At 39.7% G+C, this 21,132-nt stretch overlaps 1 long non-coding RNA gene across 1 annotated transcript in view; it reads left to right on the top strand.

Moving 5' to 3' along the window:
- The window catches only part of LOC109488452, a 218,068-nt gene extending 197,539 nt beyond the window's left edge, over nt 1-20,529 (top strand). The window contains exons 24-27 of the long non-coding RNA XR_004623238.1: nt 235-315; nt 11,641-11,837; nt 12,793-12,830; nt 20,501-20,529. This is a non-coding gene — a long non-coding RNA (uncharacterized LOC109488452). The remainder of the gene's footprint in view (nt 1-234; nt 316-11,640; nt 11,838-12,792; nt 12,831-20,500) is intronic.
- Nucleotides 20,530-21,132: the final 603 nt, after the last annotated feature.

Below are 21,132 nucleotides of genomic sequence, written 5' to 3'. Positions count from 1 at the left end.
TCTCACCTAATCCAGCCTCAGCCCAGGGGCCTGGGTATTTTGCAGGTGGGTAGATGGAGGCACAGAAAGGTGGAATGACTTAGCCAGGAAGGACTAGAACAAGATTTTATGCCTATGTCAATGCTTCTTCCCCCCCTCATTCTTCCTCTCCCTACTTGTACTTATCCACTTATATACTTAATTTACTAAGATTTGAATTAAAAAAAAAAAGTCCTATACTTTCTTGCTTTCCAGAAACTTGCAGTGTATCAGGGGGACCATCCAAGGGAGAAAGCATCACAGTGAGACTGCAGCAAGACCGTTGCTGTGCCAGACGTGAGTGTTAGGTTGAATGCGGGCTCGAAGGTGGGAGGTAGCAATTCTGCTGCGAGGGTGGAGTCAGAGCAGCTTTACAGATGAAGAGTCCCTTGAGCAGAATTTTTTTCCCCAGATGTTTTTAATTATAAGTGATAGAAAACCTTTATAAGAGATTTAATCTCAGAGGACTTTCATTGCAGCGATACCAGGGTGTTCATAGTAATCAAGGATAGCAACATGGCCAGACCCAGGGAAAAATTGGGTCCTTTCATCTGAACATTAACAAGATGTCTCTCCACCTCTCAGCTCCGCCTCACTCTTGCTGCAGACTGGCAGTCTCTGTCTCTCGGTGTCTTTCTTAGGAAGTACTGAAACTGACACTTAGAAAGTTTTACAGCTGATAGCTTCACTGGAAAGAGGCCGCTCCAGTGAACGGTCCACATGCCAAAATTCTGAGGCCAAAATTTCTGGGGAAGAAATATGTTGGTTCACTTCCAGGCCAATTAGATTGTGGTATGGGGCAGGGTTACTTAGAAATCGGCAGCTTCTGCAGGGGCTCTATTAGAGGAGTTGAAAGGGGCAGTTCCCGAAAGAGGGGAGGTAGGATCAGGTTACGATTCCATAGATTCCATAGGTGACTCTCAAAGTATAGTCCATTGGTCTCAAAGTCCTTGTAGGGGGCCCATGAGGTCAAAACTATTTTCTTAATAATCCTAAAATACCATTTGCCTTTTTTTGTTTGCTGTATTGACATTTGAGCTACTGTTACAAAAGCAGTCATAGGTGAAACAGTTGGCACCTTAGCATGAATCAAAGCAGTGGTATCAAACTGTGAGGTTGTCATTGTATTTGCTAGTGCCTTGCATTACCAGCTCAAAGTGCCAGTTTAATTTAAGAATGTCCTTGAATAAACAGTGAAACTGTTAATTTTATTAAGAATTAACCCTGTTTACATGCCTTTTAATGCCTGCATGCCAAATCAGTTATGCCATATAGTTATTTGGCTGCGTACTGTAGTACAAAGGCTGCCTTGAGGAAAAGTCATTGTACAGTTGTTTGAGTTGCAAGCTGAACTAGCTGCCTTTTTTCATGGAACATAATTTTTATTTGGAAAAAAATAACTTACAGAAAAAGTATGACTTTTCAGATTTGGACATTTGTCAGGAATATTCGTGAACAAAGTAAGCCTGTTGTTACTTCAAAAAACACAATTAACAATACTTGTTGCCAATGATAAAATTTGAACTTTCAAATAAAAATCAGAATTTTGGAAAACTTGTAACTACCCCTTTGAACTTGCTAGTTCCTTATAAAGAATTTTCTGATGAGATTTGTGGTGATAGTAACAAAGTGATTTTTTGATATTATAGGGTCAATATATCAACATTTGGAAGATCCACATGGCTAAACCAATATTTTCCAAACGACCCATGCATTGATGCTACAAAGTCCATGGGTAAAGACCCATTCAATGTTGACTAAGGATTTTAACGTAACAAAGTATGAAGAGCTCATTCATATGGTTTCAGATGCTACACTGAACCTAACCTTTAAGAAATCACCACTTCCTGAGTTTTGCGCAGATTCAAAGAATAATATCCACAAAATTCTCCAAATTTTCTTCGTATACTTCAGCCAAAAACATATCAAAATAGATTGAATGCAGAAAGATATGAAAGTCTTCTTTTAAGCCAGAAAAGTCTATTAAGTCAGACAACAGAGAAATTTATGGAAATGCAAAACACTGCTACTCTTCTCATTATGTTTTTTGAAAATATAGTTATTTTCATAAAATATTTGTAAATGAATCAATATGTATTGAAAATTATTGTCACTTTAAACTTCTAAATGATAAATATTAATAGATACAACTGATATCAGCAAATGATTTTGTGGTCCTCAATAACAGTTTAGAGTAGACTCTGATTCTGAGATCAAGTGTTTGTTAACTATGCTGTAGATACCCACTGCAGTCTTTAAATGCAGATAAGAGCAAGTCAGGTGGGTGAGAGGAGGGGCATTCCAGTGGAGAGGCAAGGACGCATGAAGCAATGGGGCACATTCAGGACCTTATGCTAATGGAAAATGGAATATGTGGAGTATATTATGAAGAAATAAAGCTGAAGAAGAAAAGGTCTCTGCCAGGCAATCTGGGGCCTTTGAAAGATTTTAAGTAAGAAAATGACGTGACTGGATTTGGATTTAGACATGACACCTTGTTGACAGTGTGGAAAATGGGTAGGTGCTATAAATAAAATGTTTGCGTTCCCTCCAAATTAATATGTTGAAATCCTAACCGCCAAGGTAATGATAATAGTTGGGCCCTTGAAAGGTGCTTAGACCATGAAGATGGAGACCTCATGAATGGGATGAATGACTTGGTCACAGAGAGATTCTTTGCACCTTCCACCATGTTAGAACACAGAGGAAAGGTGCCATCTGTGAAACCAGAAAGTGGTCTTCACCAGACATTGAATCTGCTGGTGTTTGATCTTGGACTTCCCAGCCTCTAGAACTATGAGAAATACATGTTTGTTGTTTATAAGCCACCTAGTCCATGGTATTTTGCTTTGGCAGCCAGAGCTGACTAAGACAGTAGACAGTAGACAGTGGGATGGGGTAAAGTGTTGGTGAAACTAGTGACAGGGAAACAAGTTAGGAAGTAGTTCAGCACAGAGAAGATGAGGAACTGAATGAAGATAATGGTGGTTGGGATGGAAAGGAAGGGGTGTGTTGTTGAGATTTTTAGAAAACAAAATTGAAAACCATGTTTTAAGGGAGGCTGTATAGAGTAAATCTCATAGCTGGAGCTGTGTAAGAGGTGGGAGGTTAGGTTGGATAATATCTCTAGGATCCTTTAACAGGGATGGTCTCTTAGTAATTATTTTATGAGAGTTGTGTCTAAAGCCCAGTTCCCAAGGTTTATTTTTGTAAAGTTGCAGAGTCAGATAGGATTGGTTCTGTTGTACATAATAGAAAATACCAAACAATAATGGCTTAAATAAGAGAGGAGTTTGTCTCTTAGGAAAAAAAAAAAAATTAGGGGCCATTTTCTATTTCACTATGGTCAGCATATTGCTTTCATTCTCAAGGTCACCTCATTGTCCAAGACGGCTGCTGGAACAAAATCACATCTGCATTCCAGGCTGGCAGCAGGAAGAAACAGGACAGCACAAAAAAGGCTCACCTTTTCTGCTTCTACTTACCTGTCATAGACCTTTTAAACTTTACCATATTCAGCTGTAAGAAGGCTAAGACATGCAGTTTTTAGCTGGGTTCATTGCCGTCTCAAATAATATCAGGGTTCTTTAACAATGAAAGTAGGGAGAGATGTTTATTGGGTGATATCCAGCAATCTCTGTCACAGAGGTCTAGATTTCTGCCTTCTCTTCCCAGAAATCGTGCTATCCAGATTTTTTTAAAAACCTTTTCCTTTTACCATTAGATCTTCTGGGAATGAGAAGGATACCTACTTTTTTATTTGGAGGTCTCTTACTTGGCAACCCCAAGTTTTCATAACACAGTCTGAGAACTGAGACCAGAATAAATGGGTCTATAGTATAGCCTCTTCACTGCTTGTTCCATTTATTTGCATATTTCACTCCAATCCTCCCTACACACTGTGGCAAGATTAAGTTTTCTGAAGCATATTTCACATCATGCTATTTCATTTGTCAAGCATATTAATTAATCCCTCATAGCCTACTGAACATTCACAAATGCCCGCCAAGCACTAAAGGGCTCTTGCATTTTTACCAAAAGCAACATTTCCAGGCATACTTCCCATACCATATGCTTTAGCCAAATGGGACCTAACCCCTTTGGGAAATCAAACCCTTGTGGTTTTATTCAAGCTGCTTTACTTTTTAGAATTCCAGCTGTACACCTGCATGGGCCAATGAAACCTACAGAGGATACAAAGATTTCTTGAGTTCCAGTCCCCATTCAACACTCTCCTTTGATAAGACGTCCTAAGACTCAACTCTGTAAATTTTACATTACACATTTTATGCTTAAAGAGCATGTTCCTTCAATCCATGTTCAACCTTCCACAGTGCTCTTAGGGAATGAAAGGTTGCTTAGAAGCACAAGAGTCTGGGCATGTGCTCAAATGCATACCTCTACGCAGAGCTCTGTATTATGTTCCTAACCTGAGCCGTGCATTTACAAAATGGACAGTTTTTGTTGTTGATGATGTTACTATGTTGTTGTTCACTGTTATCATGTGTTCCTCCTTTGACCTTACTCAACAACACAAGTGATTTTTGCTTTGAAAGAAGACATCTCGGCATTATCTGGACACACATCTCTCTCTTTTATCTAGCATATGTAATTAACCTTACAAACTAACCATCAACAGAAATAAAAGAACTTGGAGGATTATCAAGTGCCAGGGGCTCCTTATTAATATGGGAAACTTTGTGTTCACATTGGCAGACCGACGCTCTCATTTGCTCTGGCTCCTTTGAAAGGTGCCAGGGAACCCAAGCCTGTAAGACATGCTTTTCATGTTTACTCCTGCTGCCATTGGAAGTGTGTTGTGGGAACACAGTGGACTAGAATGAGGACACCTGAAATCTCTCCACCTTTGCCTGAGATCCACAGTATGATGTCGTATAAATGGAGCAGGTGGTTGATTCAGAGACTGATTCAAATGTGCGTGCTATACAATTTGTAGGACACTGACATGGTGCTACATAGTCCTATTAAAAGTTATATTTTGAACCTGAATTTTCTCACCAATCTATGGAAAACAGTGTACTTTTCACCTTGGCGACAATCCTTTAAGAGAGTCAGGGCATTTACTGTTAATTGGCACCATTTAAAAGGTTAGATATGTTAAATAATTACTATTGTTTTAAGGTAGGGACATGTCCATTCTGAGATCCCATTCTTTCTCTCTTGGTTTCAGCTTTATTACCTATAGAATAGATGTATAGTAATGATCTTATATTGCTAGTCAGTTTGGAGCACTAAATGAGATAAGCGATGTGGAAAATTCTGGCATATGGTAGGTGTTCAGGGATTGGTCTTGAGAAGTGTAGCTTCATCCTCTGTCATTCTAGATTTTCCTCACCTTTGCCGAGTTTTTCAGCTAGTATGTTTAGTTGCCTAGTAGAGTAACACAGACCTTCATCCCTGATGGGAATGAACCCTTAATTGCCTAGCTCTTACTGGGTTGTGTTGCTGTCATTGCCCATCAGTGACTATTGCTTGGCATGGAAATATTAGAAGACCTTTCAGCGAGTCTCTTGAGTTCAACCTACAGTCTTCCCTGCTGCCCTCTTTAGTGTACCTAATTGGTCCACTAGCAAAGTAGTCAGGTCACAATCAGTGAAACTGTTATAGACTTCCTTCCAAGTATGTTCCCCATGGGGTATGTTCCCCATCCCCAAGAACAAAGTTGTGGGGATAGGAATCACAATGCTGTAAGTGGGTCTCTGGATATGAGAGGGGCCATACCTACATCCGCTTCTTGGTACCTGACCCAAGTACTCTAGCTGTTGCAGGCACAGTACCACATATTGGTTTTTGATTTCATGCATATTCTATATCCTGGAAGTTGGGAAGCAAGACAAGGTGATGTGTTATTCATTATCCTTTGCTTCATAAACACCACAAATATGGACCCCAGATCTCTTAGCTGTTGCATCCACTTGGCCTCATGAAATAGTTCTAGTCAGGATATACAAAGATCCCAGGCCTCAGAGAATTCCAAAAGAAATGAGGAGAGAGATTTTATTTGCTTGACTTGCTCCAATTTCCTTTATCTCATTGGCTAAAATTAGCACCACTGGGGGTTAACTCATGCATACTCCTTGTTGTATCATCTATTCCTTTGACTGATAAATTATTGCTAGTAGTATAGTAGTATTAGTACTGTTACTATCATCATCATCATTATTGTGTGTTAGGAGAGGGGTATATAATTTTACATATATGTCTGTACGCTCTCTTTATGGATGTATCATAGTAAATACAATGACAAATATATTTAATGGGAACGTCAGAGCACTGAACAGAAAAAATTCTCTTGGGGATCAGAGGAGCTAGCTAGGAAAAGGGAAGAGGACTTGCCTGGAAAGTGAATCTCAGTCACAGAAATAGCATGAACAAGACTCCGAGTCAAAATACAACACAAGATAGGCCGGAAAGCAGTTTAGTACTATTGAAACATGAACTACAAGGCAAAGCTGTCAAAGGAAGTAGGGACAGTGTCATATAGGAACACAGACTTCTATTGAGAACCTTCAAATCAGTTCAAATGTTGGTAACTTACTGTTACCCTTTCTGTGCTTCAATTTCTTCTTTTTCATAACAGGAATAATAACAATATCTACTCACAATTGTTTTGTTAGGCAGGTAGTGAGGATTCAGTTAATGTTAGCCATTATTAGGCAGCAGAGAGCCATGAAACATTTTCAGTGGCAGAATGACATGGTCAGATTTATGACATTGGCATAGAGAATGGATTGGAGAGGGTTAGCGCCAGAAGCAGAAAGATGAGTTATTTGCTGATATGATATTATAATAACCCAAGGGGATATGGTTGCCTAATGTAGGCCAGAGTCAATGGGAAAATAAAGGAAATATCTAGAAAGCAAAATGGACAGGACTTCGCAGATAATTGATTGGAAGTGGCAAATAAGGGGAGGGCCAACTCAAAGATAAATCCAGGTTTTCGGCTTGACTCAGGTGATTCGGTAACTGTGATGAAATCAAGTAAGACAGGAAATACAAAAGGGAAAGAGAAGAGAGGAGAGCTTTAAAAAGGAGGACGTTAGTGCTAAACTGGAGAGGGTCAGTAAAGAAAAAGACATATATATCCATTGCATTTGCATTAGTGATCTTAGTAATAGTGTTTTCAGGGAAGTAGTCACTATTTTTAATCTCTTCTTTAAAAAAAAAAAAAAAGAGGCTCAGAGTTGTGAGAATCCCTTAAGGTCATATAACTGGTTAGATCCAGCATCCAGTGTGGGCTCTTCATTCATTAAAAGTTGCAGCAGCCACAGAAGCAGCAACAACAAAACACTTACTGAGTGCTTACTATGTAGCAGATACTGTACTAGGTAATGGGAACCTAAGAAAAGTCATGCGCTGTTGTTTAAACCAAAAAAAAAAAAAAAAAAAAAAAAAAAAAAAAGGGTGGGGAGGNAAAGGTTGTGCAGAGCTCCTGCCTCCAAAGAGCTTATAGTTTTGTAATCCATGTAAAGAAACATTGTAAATTTATAACAGCTGTGTTCAGAGTAAGGGCCAGTGGGTACAAAAAGGTCTTAGCAGCTCACACTGATCCATGTGAAAGAGCCCAAACGGTAGAAAGGTGGCAGAAACTACAGAGCTGGCCAGGAGACTACCAAGCACGGAACCATCCACGGAAAGAGGACGTTTGGGGAGTGCATCACTGGTTGTGGCTGAAGGAGACATGGCTGTCTCTCTCTGAGGGGTTCTGCAGGGATGGAGGGGGTGAGGAGAAAGTCAGACACCACTCCAAGAAAGCCCAAGATGTATCCCTTCTATGTAACATTCACTATATCTTCCACCTAGCTAGGTGTGGCTGTGGGCGGTTTACTTAACCTCCTTACTACAGCTCCCTTGTCAGTAAAATGGGTTAATAATCATAAGAGATTTCACAGTACTACTATATTAGATGAGTTAGTGCATGTAGAATGCTTAGAACTGGCTTGCACATTCTGTATTTTATCAGTTTTCAGAGGCCTTCAGTTGTTAGGCATCATTATTTCATGTACCACTAAGAGAGCGAACAATGCTTGTAATTAAACCACGAGACATCATAAATTATAAATCACATTGCTATTTCAGAAATATTGGGATATGAAAGAATGTATTTTAGAATTTATGAAGTATGATAGTGAGTGCTCAAGAAGCATTATATATCATTATAATTATAATTTGCTATAATTGTGGCTGTAATTCGCTATAATTATTGTTATTATTATTTGTGGAAATCACTAGGAGACGAGAAACCAGACAAAATCAGGGTATGATCAAAGATGACTTCCTTTTCCTGATAATGTGATCAGTTATGTACGATGACTCCCTACTTCCTCTATTCTTCTTGGGTCCTTATCAAACCCTCAAATAATTAGACTCAGAAGAGGGTATAGAAGACTGTGTATTCAGGGCTCCCTTCTTCCGTGGTTGTGCAGATTGTATACTGGACAACGGTAGGTAGAATGGGTCATATGGTAGATTGTATGAATCTTGCTCCCTGGAGTTGAGCATTATATATCCTGAATGGATCTCATTGCCCAGTGCACTCAGCCTCATCTCTGATCCCCTACTCTGTTAAGCCAGAATCACAGCCCAAGGCTTAGCTGGGGAAAGGGAAGAGATGAGCTTTAAATCAATTTTGAGATTAAAGTTTTAAACTATACTTCAGTCATGAAAAATAACTAGATATTATAAAATCTGCCCAACGTGTTGTAAATAAATTGAAAAGGTTGATTTATCAGAATGTAGTGGGAGGTGTTAATGGCAAAATGTTAAAATATATTCATGTTTTTATTACACCGTATTGAGAATCCCTAGTAATCTGGTTATGTAAAATTGAAAAAAAGATACGTTCCTGACCCAGAGGAACCTCCACTCCTCCCTGGAGAAACACAAGTGATAATGAGCTAAGTGCACCTGGAGAGGACGGTTCTAACAGGTGTGAGGAGAAGGGATTAGTCCTGCAGGGAATAGAGAAAACTTCTTTGGAAAGTGGACATTTTGAACCAGCCTAAAACATGACTGATGGAATCCAAAGCCATGTCTGATTTCTGTAAATGATGAAATAAGATAATTTTGAAGAGGGGCCCTTTGGTAATATGTGTATTATGGACTAAATGTTTGTGTTCCCCCTCAGATTCGTGTGTTGAAGCCTTAGCCTTCAATGTGACTGTTTGGACAGGGGGCTTGTCAAGAGGTGATAAAGTTTAAATAAGGTTATCTGGGCGGGGCCCTAACCTGACAGGACTGGCGCTCTCATCAGAAGAGGAGGGGGGACACCAGAGAGCTCTCTCTGTGCTCAGAGGAAAGCCCTGGGAGGCTAAAGAGGTGATCTGACAGCCAGGGAGAGAAACCAGACCCTGCCCAACCTTGATCAAGCACTTCCGGTCTTCAGAACTGTGAGAAAACAAATTTCTGTTATATAAGTCCCCCTCCCCCACCCCCTGAGATATGATTTTTGTTACAGCAGCCAGAACAGACTAGTACGCTGTGCCTACTGTGTTTTTCGGCTCTGTTTGACTAATTCTAGCCCACAGTTATAATTTTAGCCTGTAATTCCTCAGCCATATGTAATAGATTAGTTTTTGCTTTGCTTTTTAGCCATCAAATTTCATCAGATCCGCACAATAGTCCACTGAAAATAAGTTATTTTCCCTCTTTCACAAATGAAAAATGTTAGGGGTCAGAGAGTTTCAGCTAACGAGTTGCTAAAAGTTCACTGCTGTTTCTACTCAAATCCAGATACTGTTTTAAAGTCAGGGCTAGGGCCAGCACCTTGGCAACCCTAAGTCACAGCAGCTGTATCCCCCTTCTTCAGCTAGAAAATACGAGCTTTTCTTTTTTCTTTCTTTTCTCTCTCTCTCTTTCTTTTTCTCTTTCTCTTTCTTTCTTCTCTTCCTCCCTTCCTTCCTTTCTTTTCTTTTCTTTTTTTCCTGAAGAGCAAAATTTCCAGAATTTTAGCAGATCTATGAAGCCATAATATCATAAAGTTGTTGACTTTGGGGGGGGAGTTAGGGAGAAGCACTTATCATAGTGACTCAAAAAATGATCCCAGAATATATCTGATCTAACTTCAAACTGTTCTTTCCGAGGAGGATGTGTTTTCCAAGTAATTATACTAACACATCAATTAAGAGCCTTATCAGGTATGGTAATGCCTCAGGTGCAATTCGAAAAGTGCAATTATTAGAGTGTAAAGGCGTCCTCAAAACCATCAAGCAATCACATCAGTCAGTCGTGGTGTTGAAGCAAAAACAGCAGCAATGGGCATTTGGAACTATTACCTGGAAACTCTCGTTCCCGTTGATTTGAGAGTCCAATATCTATAGCACGATTGAGAGCTCCATTTCTGGAGGGCCCTCCCACCTGCCAGCTGACTGATCAAACCAAGCCACAGCCTGTCTTTTAGCCCTCTGGCCTGTGACCCACAGAATCACAGCAGGGTCCTTACCCCTTCTGTGAGGCCACAGTTCTGGGGAGGCTCTTTGCTAATCCTCCCCTGCTACGTTTTTTTCTTACCATTCTTCCAACTGTATTTAACATTGATTTGTCACCTGGATTGGTTATTGATCGCACTGGAGCACACAGAGGAAATGGCTAAGAAGCTTCACACTTTAAAAAGTTCTCCTGTTTGGATTTACAAAGAATTTTAGTGGGTCTGAACTGCTGGAGTAGAAGAATTTAAGGAAACACGTTGCCCTGAGAATAGCAAGCCCTGCGCATCCGCGTTTTCCAGGTGAAAATGAATAGGGCTCCTTGTAGTTATGCAGCCACGTGCCATTTACAAAATACTTTCTCATACCAGATCTCAGTTTTTCTCCTTTTTCCTCTTTTTCAGTCCCTCTTTCCCTCCTCACCTCTTTTCCTTTTTCCTCCCCTCTCCCTACTTCCTTTTCATCTTCCCTCCCTTCATTCCCTCCTTCCTTCTTTTCCTATTTTTTCTTTCCCTTCCCTTCTCAATTTTTTTTTTCCTGCAAACATTTGATGACTGCTTGGCACTGCGCCAAAAACAATATGACTTCACAACCAAAAGATAGTTAGCATTAAAGGGTCCAATGTTTGTGGGACTGACAGTAAGAGGTGATTCTAATATAGATCGATACGTGATCTGGTGGAAGCACAAAAAGTTTTCTGGACAAGAAGCTTCTAACTCCAGTAGGCAGGGTGCCAGGGCGAGCGTGAGCTTGGGAAAGGCTTTCTGCAAAAAAGTGACCTCTGAGCTACTTCTGAAAGAAGGAATTCAATTTAGATAAGTGAGAAAACGGGGAAAGTTTTCTAGGNGGGGGGAAAGAGTTTTCTAGGAAAAGGGATCAATAATTCAAAGGAGTGTAGATAATATGTTTGCCTTTGGGAAAGTACAAATACTTAAGAATAGCTAGCATTGAGGCTGAGGGAGGTGGTAAAGGGTCAAGCCGAAGGTCAGAGAACGGGAGGACGAGGGTCTGGGCAGATAAGAAATGGTGACATCATGAAAGCTCCTGTGTGCCGCATGAAGGAATCTAGATTTATGTGTGTGTGTTCTAGTAAAACTTTACTATGGACACTGAAATGGGAATTTCTATAGTTTTCACATGTCCTGAAATCCTATTCTTCTTGTGATTTCTCCCCCAGCCTTTTAAAAATGTAAAGACCATTGTCTGATGAACCATTTGGTGTGGGCTGCAATTTGCAGAGTCCTGCTCTAGATCTTTGCTGCTCCAAGTGTGGCCTGAAACTAACAACACTGGCATCACCTAGAAAGTAGTTAGAACTGCGGAATTTTGAGCCTCAACTCAGCTCTCCTGAATTAAAGGTGTCTAATTCTGAAGGTAACAGACTGTTCTAAGAAGGCAAGTGTCGCAGTCTGGATTAACTCTAATTAGATTTTTAAGTCTCTTGTCTGCCTTCAAGATTCAACCAAATGTTCAGAGTGTTGTTGCATTCTTATATTTCACCTGACCTATATGCGGCTGTTGCTTTGCAGAGTAGGAGAGCAGTTGCTGAATCAGCACTGCAGGCAGGAGCGTGGGTAAGGAACATGGATTATTCATGGGGCCTGTGCACTGTTCCAGGTGCAGCCATGATTGCCGTGGACTGGGACCATTTGTAATGCAAAGGCATGGCAAGAAAATCCATTTTCTCATTTTCAGAGCCAATTTTATCTTCATGCTCCTGCCCATATTACAAATTTAGGCTGATAAAGTGAAACAGGAGGCAGAAAAGCAAAATAAAATTTCTGAAGACTGTTTGCAAAAGGAATTTTTAGATGCCAATTTATAAACTCCTTTATTTGGAAGGAAATGATTCAGAGAATATATCTTGAGGCCTTGTGGTATAAAACAATGGAGAATGAGTTTTAAAATTCAAATCTAAATTTGAGTTTTGTGACCTTGGGCAAGTCAGCTAGCTTCTCTGTACCACCATTTCTTTACCTATAAAATGTGAGTAATGACGCTATGGGAGGTAGAATTATTGGCTCCAATTTTTTACCTCTTCCTATATCCTTGACTTTTACCTTGTGATTGCAATCACTCCCACTGCAGGAAAATCCTGTCTTTTTGCTTTGGGTTTATCATATGATTTGCTTTGGCCAATAGGATATGGAGGAGAGGGAGTTACAGCGTGATAACCTTAAAGTCACCAAGTGATTCTCCTTCCTTGCCCTTCTGGTATTTCTGGGAGAACAATTTCTCCTCCAGGATTTTATAGTCCCCTCTGCCTGTGCCCCAGTGAAGCAATGGAATGCTGCTGTGCTGATACCTTGAATTTTTTTTTTTTTTTTAGGCCACCGAGATTGGTACCAGAGTCATACCTACAGAAATGTAAGATAACAAATTTACGTTGTTCTTTTTTTTTAAATTTGTGTAATTCTAAGCACAAAGGTTGTGGTAGTTTGATATGGCAGCGGTAGAAAATGAATACATAGGGTAACTTATTTGGGCTTTATGTATATAGATTTTCTTCTCCTTTTATTCATTTTTGAAACAAGTGGATTTAACTCTGTGTAAGAGCAGTTTGTATACAAACTTAGTAGTGTTATTGAGGATTACTGAGAGAATGCAAGCCCTTAGAACAATGCATATAAGAAGCAGTCAAATGTTAGCTATTCCACAGGGAATAGAATGTTCTTTAGTCCTCAGAGGAACTATGATTTAGACAGTAGTAAAAAGCACTGGATGTAAGGCTTATTATTATTATTTTTTTTCCGGGAATCCCAATGCTCAATCTTGTAACTTTACTGCAAAAAGTTTAAGGTCATCTGTTATAAACGCGTATTTTCCTGAAAAATAGTCACAGTTTGAGGCATTTCCTCTTGTTGCTAAAAAGAAGTCTCAGGATGTGAGAATTGTCCTCAAATATCTCAGAGGCTGTCATATGGAAGCGGGAGCGGACTTGTTTTCCATCAGCGTGGTCTCCGTGGGTAGAAGGTTCACGGAAGCGGAAGAATCACTGGAGTTGCCTAGAACCCTAGTCTCCCTGCAAGGAAACTTAAGAACTATAAGATGAGCAAAAAATTAGAATACATAATGCTATCACAGATATGGTAGAATGTACACTTTCAGTCCCTAAGGAGATGTATTCAATCCACAATGTAGTGGATTGTACTACATAAAATAATCAAAGATGTAGACAAGGTTGTATGCAATTATTTTGTATCACAGCGTTGGTTATAATGGCCAAAACAAAAGAAAAAAGAAAAAGAACCTAACTGTCCACTGGCTAGAGAGAAAGTTTGAGTAAATCAACACACATCCCCTTACTGGGTTATTACGCAGATATTAAATATGATTCAATGTGATGAACTTATATGAAATAAAATATATAGTATAATCTTAAAAGCAAACCAGCAGCAAAAGAAACTGTATAGTCAATAAGATAACAACTATATAAAACAAATAAAACTATGCTCAGAAGGTAGAAAAATGATGATGAAATATATTTCACTAATAACAGATGTTTTCTTTTGGGAGAGGAACTCCCCTTCTCTTTTTACACCTCCATTTTTTCAACATATTTTCATAATGTGCAAGTGTTACTTTTGGACTGAAATATAATATACTTTTTTTTTAAAGTGGAAAACAAGTGCTCTCAGAATTTGTTTCTTCCCCCATACATTTGTATTGTCTCCCAGGGGCTCCAGAGACTCCACTGTGTTCACACATACACCCACTCAAAAAACTCACTGTACAAATTATTCAAAATGAGAACCCATTTTTATATACAAATAAATACAAATACCAAAAGAGGTTCCATCCTCATCAAGTACTTACCATGCGTTAGGTAGGAGAGTGTTAAGGAGGTCTTTCATTCATTGTTGAGTGGTAGCCATAGACTATCAAGTACCATTTTCTGAGTGTTTACTATATGCTGGTGATTTTACATATATTCTCTCACTTATCCTCACAACTGGCATGTAAATTAAGTATTATGTTCTCAATGCCACGATAAATAAATTACAGCTTATCTAAAGTTGCCCAAAGAGGTACCTGCCTGGATAGGAGTAGAAGCCTTGTCTGTTTCTAAAGCCTATGTCTTCCTCGGTACCCCATGCCATTCATGCAAAGAACATGTAAGGCACTATTTTCTCTACTCTCAGCAGAGTCGTTAGCTTTGTCTTGTTATGAAAGTGGTTGAGCCTTCTCATTGATGTCGTGTTCCTTTATGACTCCTCTGGAAGGGCTACAGTGGATCAGGCCTGGACAACTTAAAGTTGGAAGTCATGTTCTTTAAAGTGTTAGGATCTCCCCCGCTATTATACTCTCTTGACCTATTTTCCCCTGGGCTCCTTGTAAATATACTATTCATATGTCAGACATTCTCCACCCTCCTTTAAATTTTGTTGGAGAGGAGTTTATGGTGAACTGCTTCCTTGTAGGACACTTGCATGTGTTATTTCTGCAGATTGGTTGCAGGTGACTGAGCCAGGGGTGGATACCTGGTTCAAGGGCAGTCAAGGGACTAGCATAATAGATCTGTCCAACGGCCATGTTAATCACCAAATGAACCAATTAGATCTGACTTCAGTGAACTTGAGTAGGATACATAGAGGGAAAGATAATGATTAGCAGTGAGGGCAGAAGCCATAAAGCACGTACACGATGGGAGTTACTGGAAGTTTGACATGATAGAAGACATGAGTGCCAAACTGAGTAAATAAAGAAGGAAACCAGCCAGGAATTTGTTGGGCAGTGGGAGAAGAATGGTCAAGTCATGGTAACAGTGGACATCAGAGAGTGCCATGGATGTCAGCTGCTGAGACAGCAGCAGCAAAGGCTGGTCACTAGAATGGCCTCCCAGTTCTTGAGCAAGATTCCATCTACCAGGGTGCTGGGATCTGCAGCAATTGAAACTTATTTCTCTGTGTATTCCTAAACAAACAAAAAACTTACGAATATAATGTGTGTTTCTTTATCTCTGTCATTTGAAAGAGCTAACCATTTGATTATATCTGGCTGAAAGGTCTGTCACAGAGTCCAGAAGACTGGCTACATTAAAAGATGGTAACTAATAATGCCTAGCCAGGAAAGCTCCCTTCAAAACCACTGATTCTGGAATTTGTCTTGTTCGGGGAAGAGAGGGAAGGAGAAACACGAAGAAGATTACTTTTTTTCTAAACCTCAGACTTTCCATTTTGGTGTTTTTCATTAATTCGGTGAATAATTAATGCAGGTAGTAGTGTAAATACCACAGATTACAGTCCTATCTGTCTCCCAGACAGGCTTGGTGACATGGGGTTGAGAATTTGAAAACTGAAAGTCATGCCCTGTTGTGTCCATATTAGCTGTGTGATTCCTGGCAAGTGGCTAAGTTCTCTGGATTTTAATTACTTCTTCCATTAAAATAGGAGGAATAATAGCCCCTGCCTTCTTAACCTCTAGGATTGCTCAGCAAGCTAGAAAACGGTAATAAATTTGAAAACTATGAAGTAATTGAAAGAGCTAGTGTTTTCCTTACCACCAGTAATGACACACTGCCAATAAGCCAGTTTCTGAATTTGAAGAGTTATAGTGAAAAAAATACCTCTGCTAGGCAGGCTCAGAAAGAAATGTTAAAGAAGACTGTGGACCATTTGCTAGAAAGGCTATGTTAGTTTCCCTAGGCAGTGATCTGAGCTGGACATAGCATTGGGAATAGGTTAACAACATTTGAAAACAGCTGTTGATGGTGTGTAGTTTGCTAAGGATCTTGTCTGTCTTCCATGTCTCTTTAAGAGTTTCACAGAGAAAAGGGCACTAAACTATCACTGACAAACCTGCTTATAACATCTCCAAGGTACAGGTCAGGAAAGGTGGTTGCTTCTTTTATGTTGGCTATGAAGCCAAAGTCATTTATTTGAACAACCATCCCAAGAGCAACTGTGGTCCACACATCTTCCCAAAGTCTTCCGTTGTGGCGTCAGCTCATCTTAACTACCTACCCATCAAGGCCCACCTCAATGGCCAATTGTCATGAATCCTTCCCCAGTTCCCCTGAGGTGAGAATGATCTCTATTCTCTTTTACGTTTCTTAATGCTTTCCCTGTTCTGCTTTTATGGAACTTAGCACTTTCTGCCTTGAATCTCACATTCTTCTGGGGTACATTTCTATCACTAGACTGATACCTTACATGAGGGTCGTCTCTGTTTCTGATTTGTCCTTTTATGTTCCAGAATGCCAAACTTGCTACCTAGCACAGAAACATTTCTCAGAAAATGATCAATGAACCAGTGGGTATAGACTCACAACAAATAGGAGGATAGAAGAATAGACAGAATCTAACTTACAAAGCTTGTTTGGAGAATACTCTTCAAGTTAGCCCTTTTTGATCTAGAACTTCATTTCCCATAGAGAATATTATAAATGGTGAGTAGATTCTCATATCAGTCCTTTCTCTCTTGGGCTAAAAAAGTTCCAGGTTTGGCACCCACTTCCCCATCCTCTTACCACCATAGTCTCTTTCTTTTTCTGAAATTCCATTTTCAGCTATTTCTTCAAAAGCTGTAGAAATGAGCTTAACCCCCTAGACATGATCTATTGGCCTGGTATTCTGTGATAATGGAGCGTGTATGAGCCTCTTCCTCATTTCTTCTCTTTGGCTTTCCCCAGGCGGACCCTCCCAGACCTTACCGGGGCCAGAGGTCCTTCCACCAGTGACTTGGCCTTGCTCTAATTTCCAGTAACAAACCAAATTAAAATAGCCTCAGCCTCAGTTAAGGAAACACAGTTGTTTTAGTCACTGATCCTTTACTTTTCTCCAGTTAATGTATTAAGTATTAGTAACATGAAAGCTACCATGTATTGAACAGTCTGTGCCAGGTGTACCAGGCGCTACGCTAAGATCTCTGTATGCAGTTTCATTTAATTCTCACTACAAATCTTGAAGTGGGTGCTGTTAGGATTCCTATCTTACAGAAGAAGGAACTAAAACTTAGAGAGCTTCAAGGAGTTATTTTAGCTTACTTGCCTCGTTAGTGGTATAGCTAGTCTTCAAACCTAGCCTTGTCTGCCTCCAAAGGCATGTTTTTAATCACCATGCTAGTTTATGGCAGGTAGGCAATACTCTTGTAAATGTGGGATAAGGATGGGGGCAAGAGAATTGGATAGAGGTCATGTACCTGAGTCTAACAGGACTGGATTAGAATCAAAGTTCTTGGTTTCTTACCACTGAGATCCTGGACAACTGCTTTAATCTCAGTGAACATATTTCCCATAAAAGTAAAGGAAGATGATAATGAATTTTAAAGGTCTAGGTCATTGGTTGGTGAAACTATTCAGCAAATAATTTATTTTTCTTCTCTCAATCTTTTCCTCTTGCCCTTCTGTTTACTTGAAGTATGGTGACCATAAATGCCTATTTCCTGGTGCAAATAAGACCCTTTCCTTTCACTCTTAAATAGGTCTCCATATGGACACGATGAATTATATGGGCATGCCCCGGATGATGATGGTGTTCTTCTTGCTTTCTTTCTCTGGATCCAGTGGTATCTTTCTAATGGCAGATATGATTATACCTTTCTTCTGATTAATACTCCATACCTTATTTCTCTACAAGTAAAATCCAGTGCCTTCACAGTGATGTATGAGGCCTTCATGACCCGACCCTGCTGCTTTTGTGTGTTCTTGTTCTCACCCAGCCCGTTATTCTACTTGCTCTTCATAGCAACTGCCTGCATTTTCTTGAAATATCAATGCTATTGCTCCTATGCTTTGCAAATGCCTTCCTGTGCTTGGAATAGATTTCATCCTTGTCATTGATATGTATCACTCTTTCTGTTTTTCTATCATCAGGACACTTTCTAAGTGTAGGGAATCCTCTACTTGGAGATATGGTATTGAACAGACTGTTTTACTGCAAAGGGAGTGAAATATATGTACTTCATTACAAACCCCTTTGTAGGTATGCCTGTCTTAGCTACAGGCAGTTGGCACTAGCAAGGCCATTTATAGTAACTGAGTCTCTGGGGAGCTAGACTATTTTTGGCTTTCTGTCCCATCTTGAGTGGAGTTTGTGACACGAGGAGGCAGGAGCAAGGATTATCTCTTATTTTCTGACTGAGACAACAACAACCAGGAGCTTCAAGACCAGAGAACCGAGTCCAAATCCTCTCTACCTCAGTTACTATTTGTGTAATTTTATACAGGCTTCGTAACTTTTCTTTACATCAGTTTTTTCATCTGTGCAATGGGGATAATAATAGTACCTATTTCAAACAGTGTTTGGAGGGATTAAAGATATGGGCAATATGACTGAAAAAATCCCTGGCCCATAGTATATACTCAAAATATTAGGTTTTATTATTATTGTTGTTGGTAACAGAGCAATAGCAATAACAGTAAACTACCTACTATAGGGTGACCTTTTGTTTCTTGCATCTAAAAAGTGTAATAACACATTTCCCTCTGGCTACCTTAATTTGGACGTTTGATGTCTAAGCTGAGACATTTTTCCTCCCAGAAATCTTTTCTGAAACTGCTGCCACATTAGTGACTACAATTATAGATTCACATTTTGTTGTTACTAGTAGCGGAGCACTTACCACACTTAATTTAAATGCCTGGTCTTTGATGTTTTCCCCAAATAGACCATGAACTTCTTCTGGATGACACTGGCCATGCCCTCTACCTGTAAGCTTAGGTAGTACGTTGACACCTCGTAGGTATTTAGCAAACATCTGCTGGATGAGTGAGCAAATAGCCCGCCACTCTCTGAGATGATACAATGGGACAGTCAGCCAAGCAGGGGAGCCGTTGATTTCTATTCATATGCTCCAGCTCTTCCGGTGGGTTCTCTCTCTGTGACCCCATGTGAGATTTTTGTATTCAATGTTCATATTTGCATTGATGATCCTAAAATGTCTTTGACAATCTCAACAGAGCCGTAATCAGTGTATTTCATTGCTGCAGTGCTCCTGCCTCCCAGGTTTGGCTTGGGAGATGGGACTCAGCCCAGAGATTTGATCTCAATTAGTGCTATTGTGCTTCCCTTAAAGAGTATCTTATAAATTCAGGAAGATGCAAAGCAGTTCTCCAGACTGGGGAATGAAATATGTCATAAGAATCAACTAGGTGCTTCTATTTGCCCTTCTCTGAGTCAGTGACCTGAGGCAACACCATGCTGTTTTCAACCACATAGAATGACTTACTGTTCTTCTATTTAGGGGTGAACATCTACATTTTCTTGCCTTTGTGTATGCTATTATTTCTGTTTCCTATGGCTTCTCACCTTTTAAAGTACAAAACTTTAATGACTTAGCAGGGTATTCAAAGCCCCTCGCAAACTGAGTCACATATACCTTTCCGGTTTTATCTCTTACCACACCCCATCATATCCCCTAACCTCCATATGATTAATCATTTATTCATTCCTTTCATATCTTTAACAATAATTTATATGTTATAATGTGGACATTGTGGTTATCCTCATGGCATTGCAGTCTAGTCTTAGACATAGCATTTAACAAACAATAGAAAATAGAAATAAAAGCATAATTATAGTAAGAACCCTGAAGTTAAATCATAACAGGGGCCAACCATGGCAGGAGACTGTATCACAGTGGGCTCTGATTGTGGAGAGTTTATGGAAGTTAAAACACCTTCAGAGAGCCCTTTAGAAGTTTGTCGAATCTAGGCATTGTTCTGTGTCATTGCTGTGTCAACACTGCTTAGCATGAGGCTCAGGACAGAGCAGGCATGCAAAAATGTTAGATAAATGTATGAATGAAAAAATTGACATTGATAAAGAATAAATTAATCTGCACACTGTCTCATAACCAATTTCCACTCTTCAGTCTCAGGTAACAGTTGACAAAAGTGTGTGCACACACTCATACACACATTGGAACATGTGTGTTCCCACATTCCACATCTGGGAACAAATATTAATGTAATTATATTAATTATTAATTATTGTAATTATTAATGTAATTATATATTAATTACCATTTAACTCTTTACAATGCTTTTCTTTTCTTTCTTTTTTTTTTAAAAAAGATTTTATTTATTTTTGTGACAGAGAGACAACCAGCAAGAGAGGGAACACAGCAGGGGAGTGGGAGAGGNTAAAAAAGATTTTATTTATTTTTGTGACAGATAGACAACCAGCAAGAGAGGGAACACAGCAGGGGAGTGGGAGAGGAAGAAGCAGGCTCACAGCAGAAGAGCCTGATGTGGGGCTCGATCCCGGAACGCCGGGATCACGCCCTGAGCCGAAGGCAGACGCTTAACGACTGCGCTACCCAGGCGCCCCTTTACAATGCTTTTCTATCCAATGTCTCAATGAATTGTACATAAACTCATAATGTAGGGAGATAAAATTCCTATCTTTATTTGCAGAAGCTGAGTTTATGAGAAAGTTGCCTGAAGTAATACATTTAGTAAGTGAAAAACAGATACAGTAGTTTGTTGTTCTGGCTTCAAGTCTGGGGCCTCCTACTTTTTTATTTATAAAGAAGTAAGGGTGGGATGACTTCAGTAATATAGGAAAAAGTAATACAAATCAACACTCTGGGTTAAAATATTAAATAACATCTCTTGAAGAAATAGAAATTTTATCAGTGCAGTGAAGAATCACAGGGTCAGATCTGGGAGAAGGAAACTGAGAGAGGAGAGTCTGGCAGCTAGAGCCCCTTGTCATCCAGGAACATC

The sequence above is a fragment of the Ailuropoda melanoleuca genome, chromosome 2 (assembly GCF_002007445.2).
Source record: "Ailuropoda melanoleuca isolate Jingjing chromosome 2, ASM200744v2, whole genome shotgun sequence".
Taxonomy (NCBI): Eukaryota; Metazoa; Chordata; class Mammalia; order Carnivora; family Ursidae; genus Ailuropoda; species Ailuropoda melanoleuca.
The sequence above is the reverse complement of the archived record's forward strand: the minus strand, read 5'-3'. Positions and strand labels throughout refer to the sequence as shown.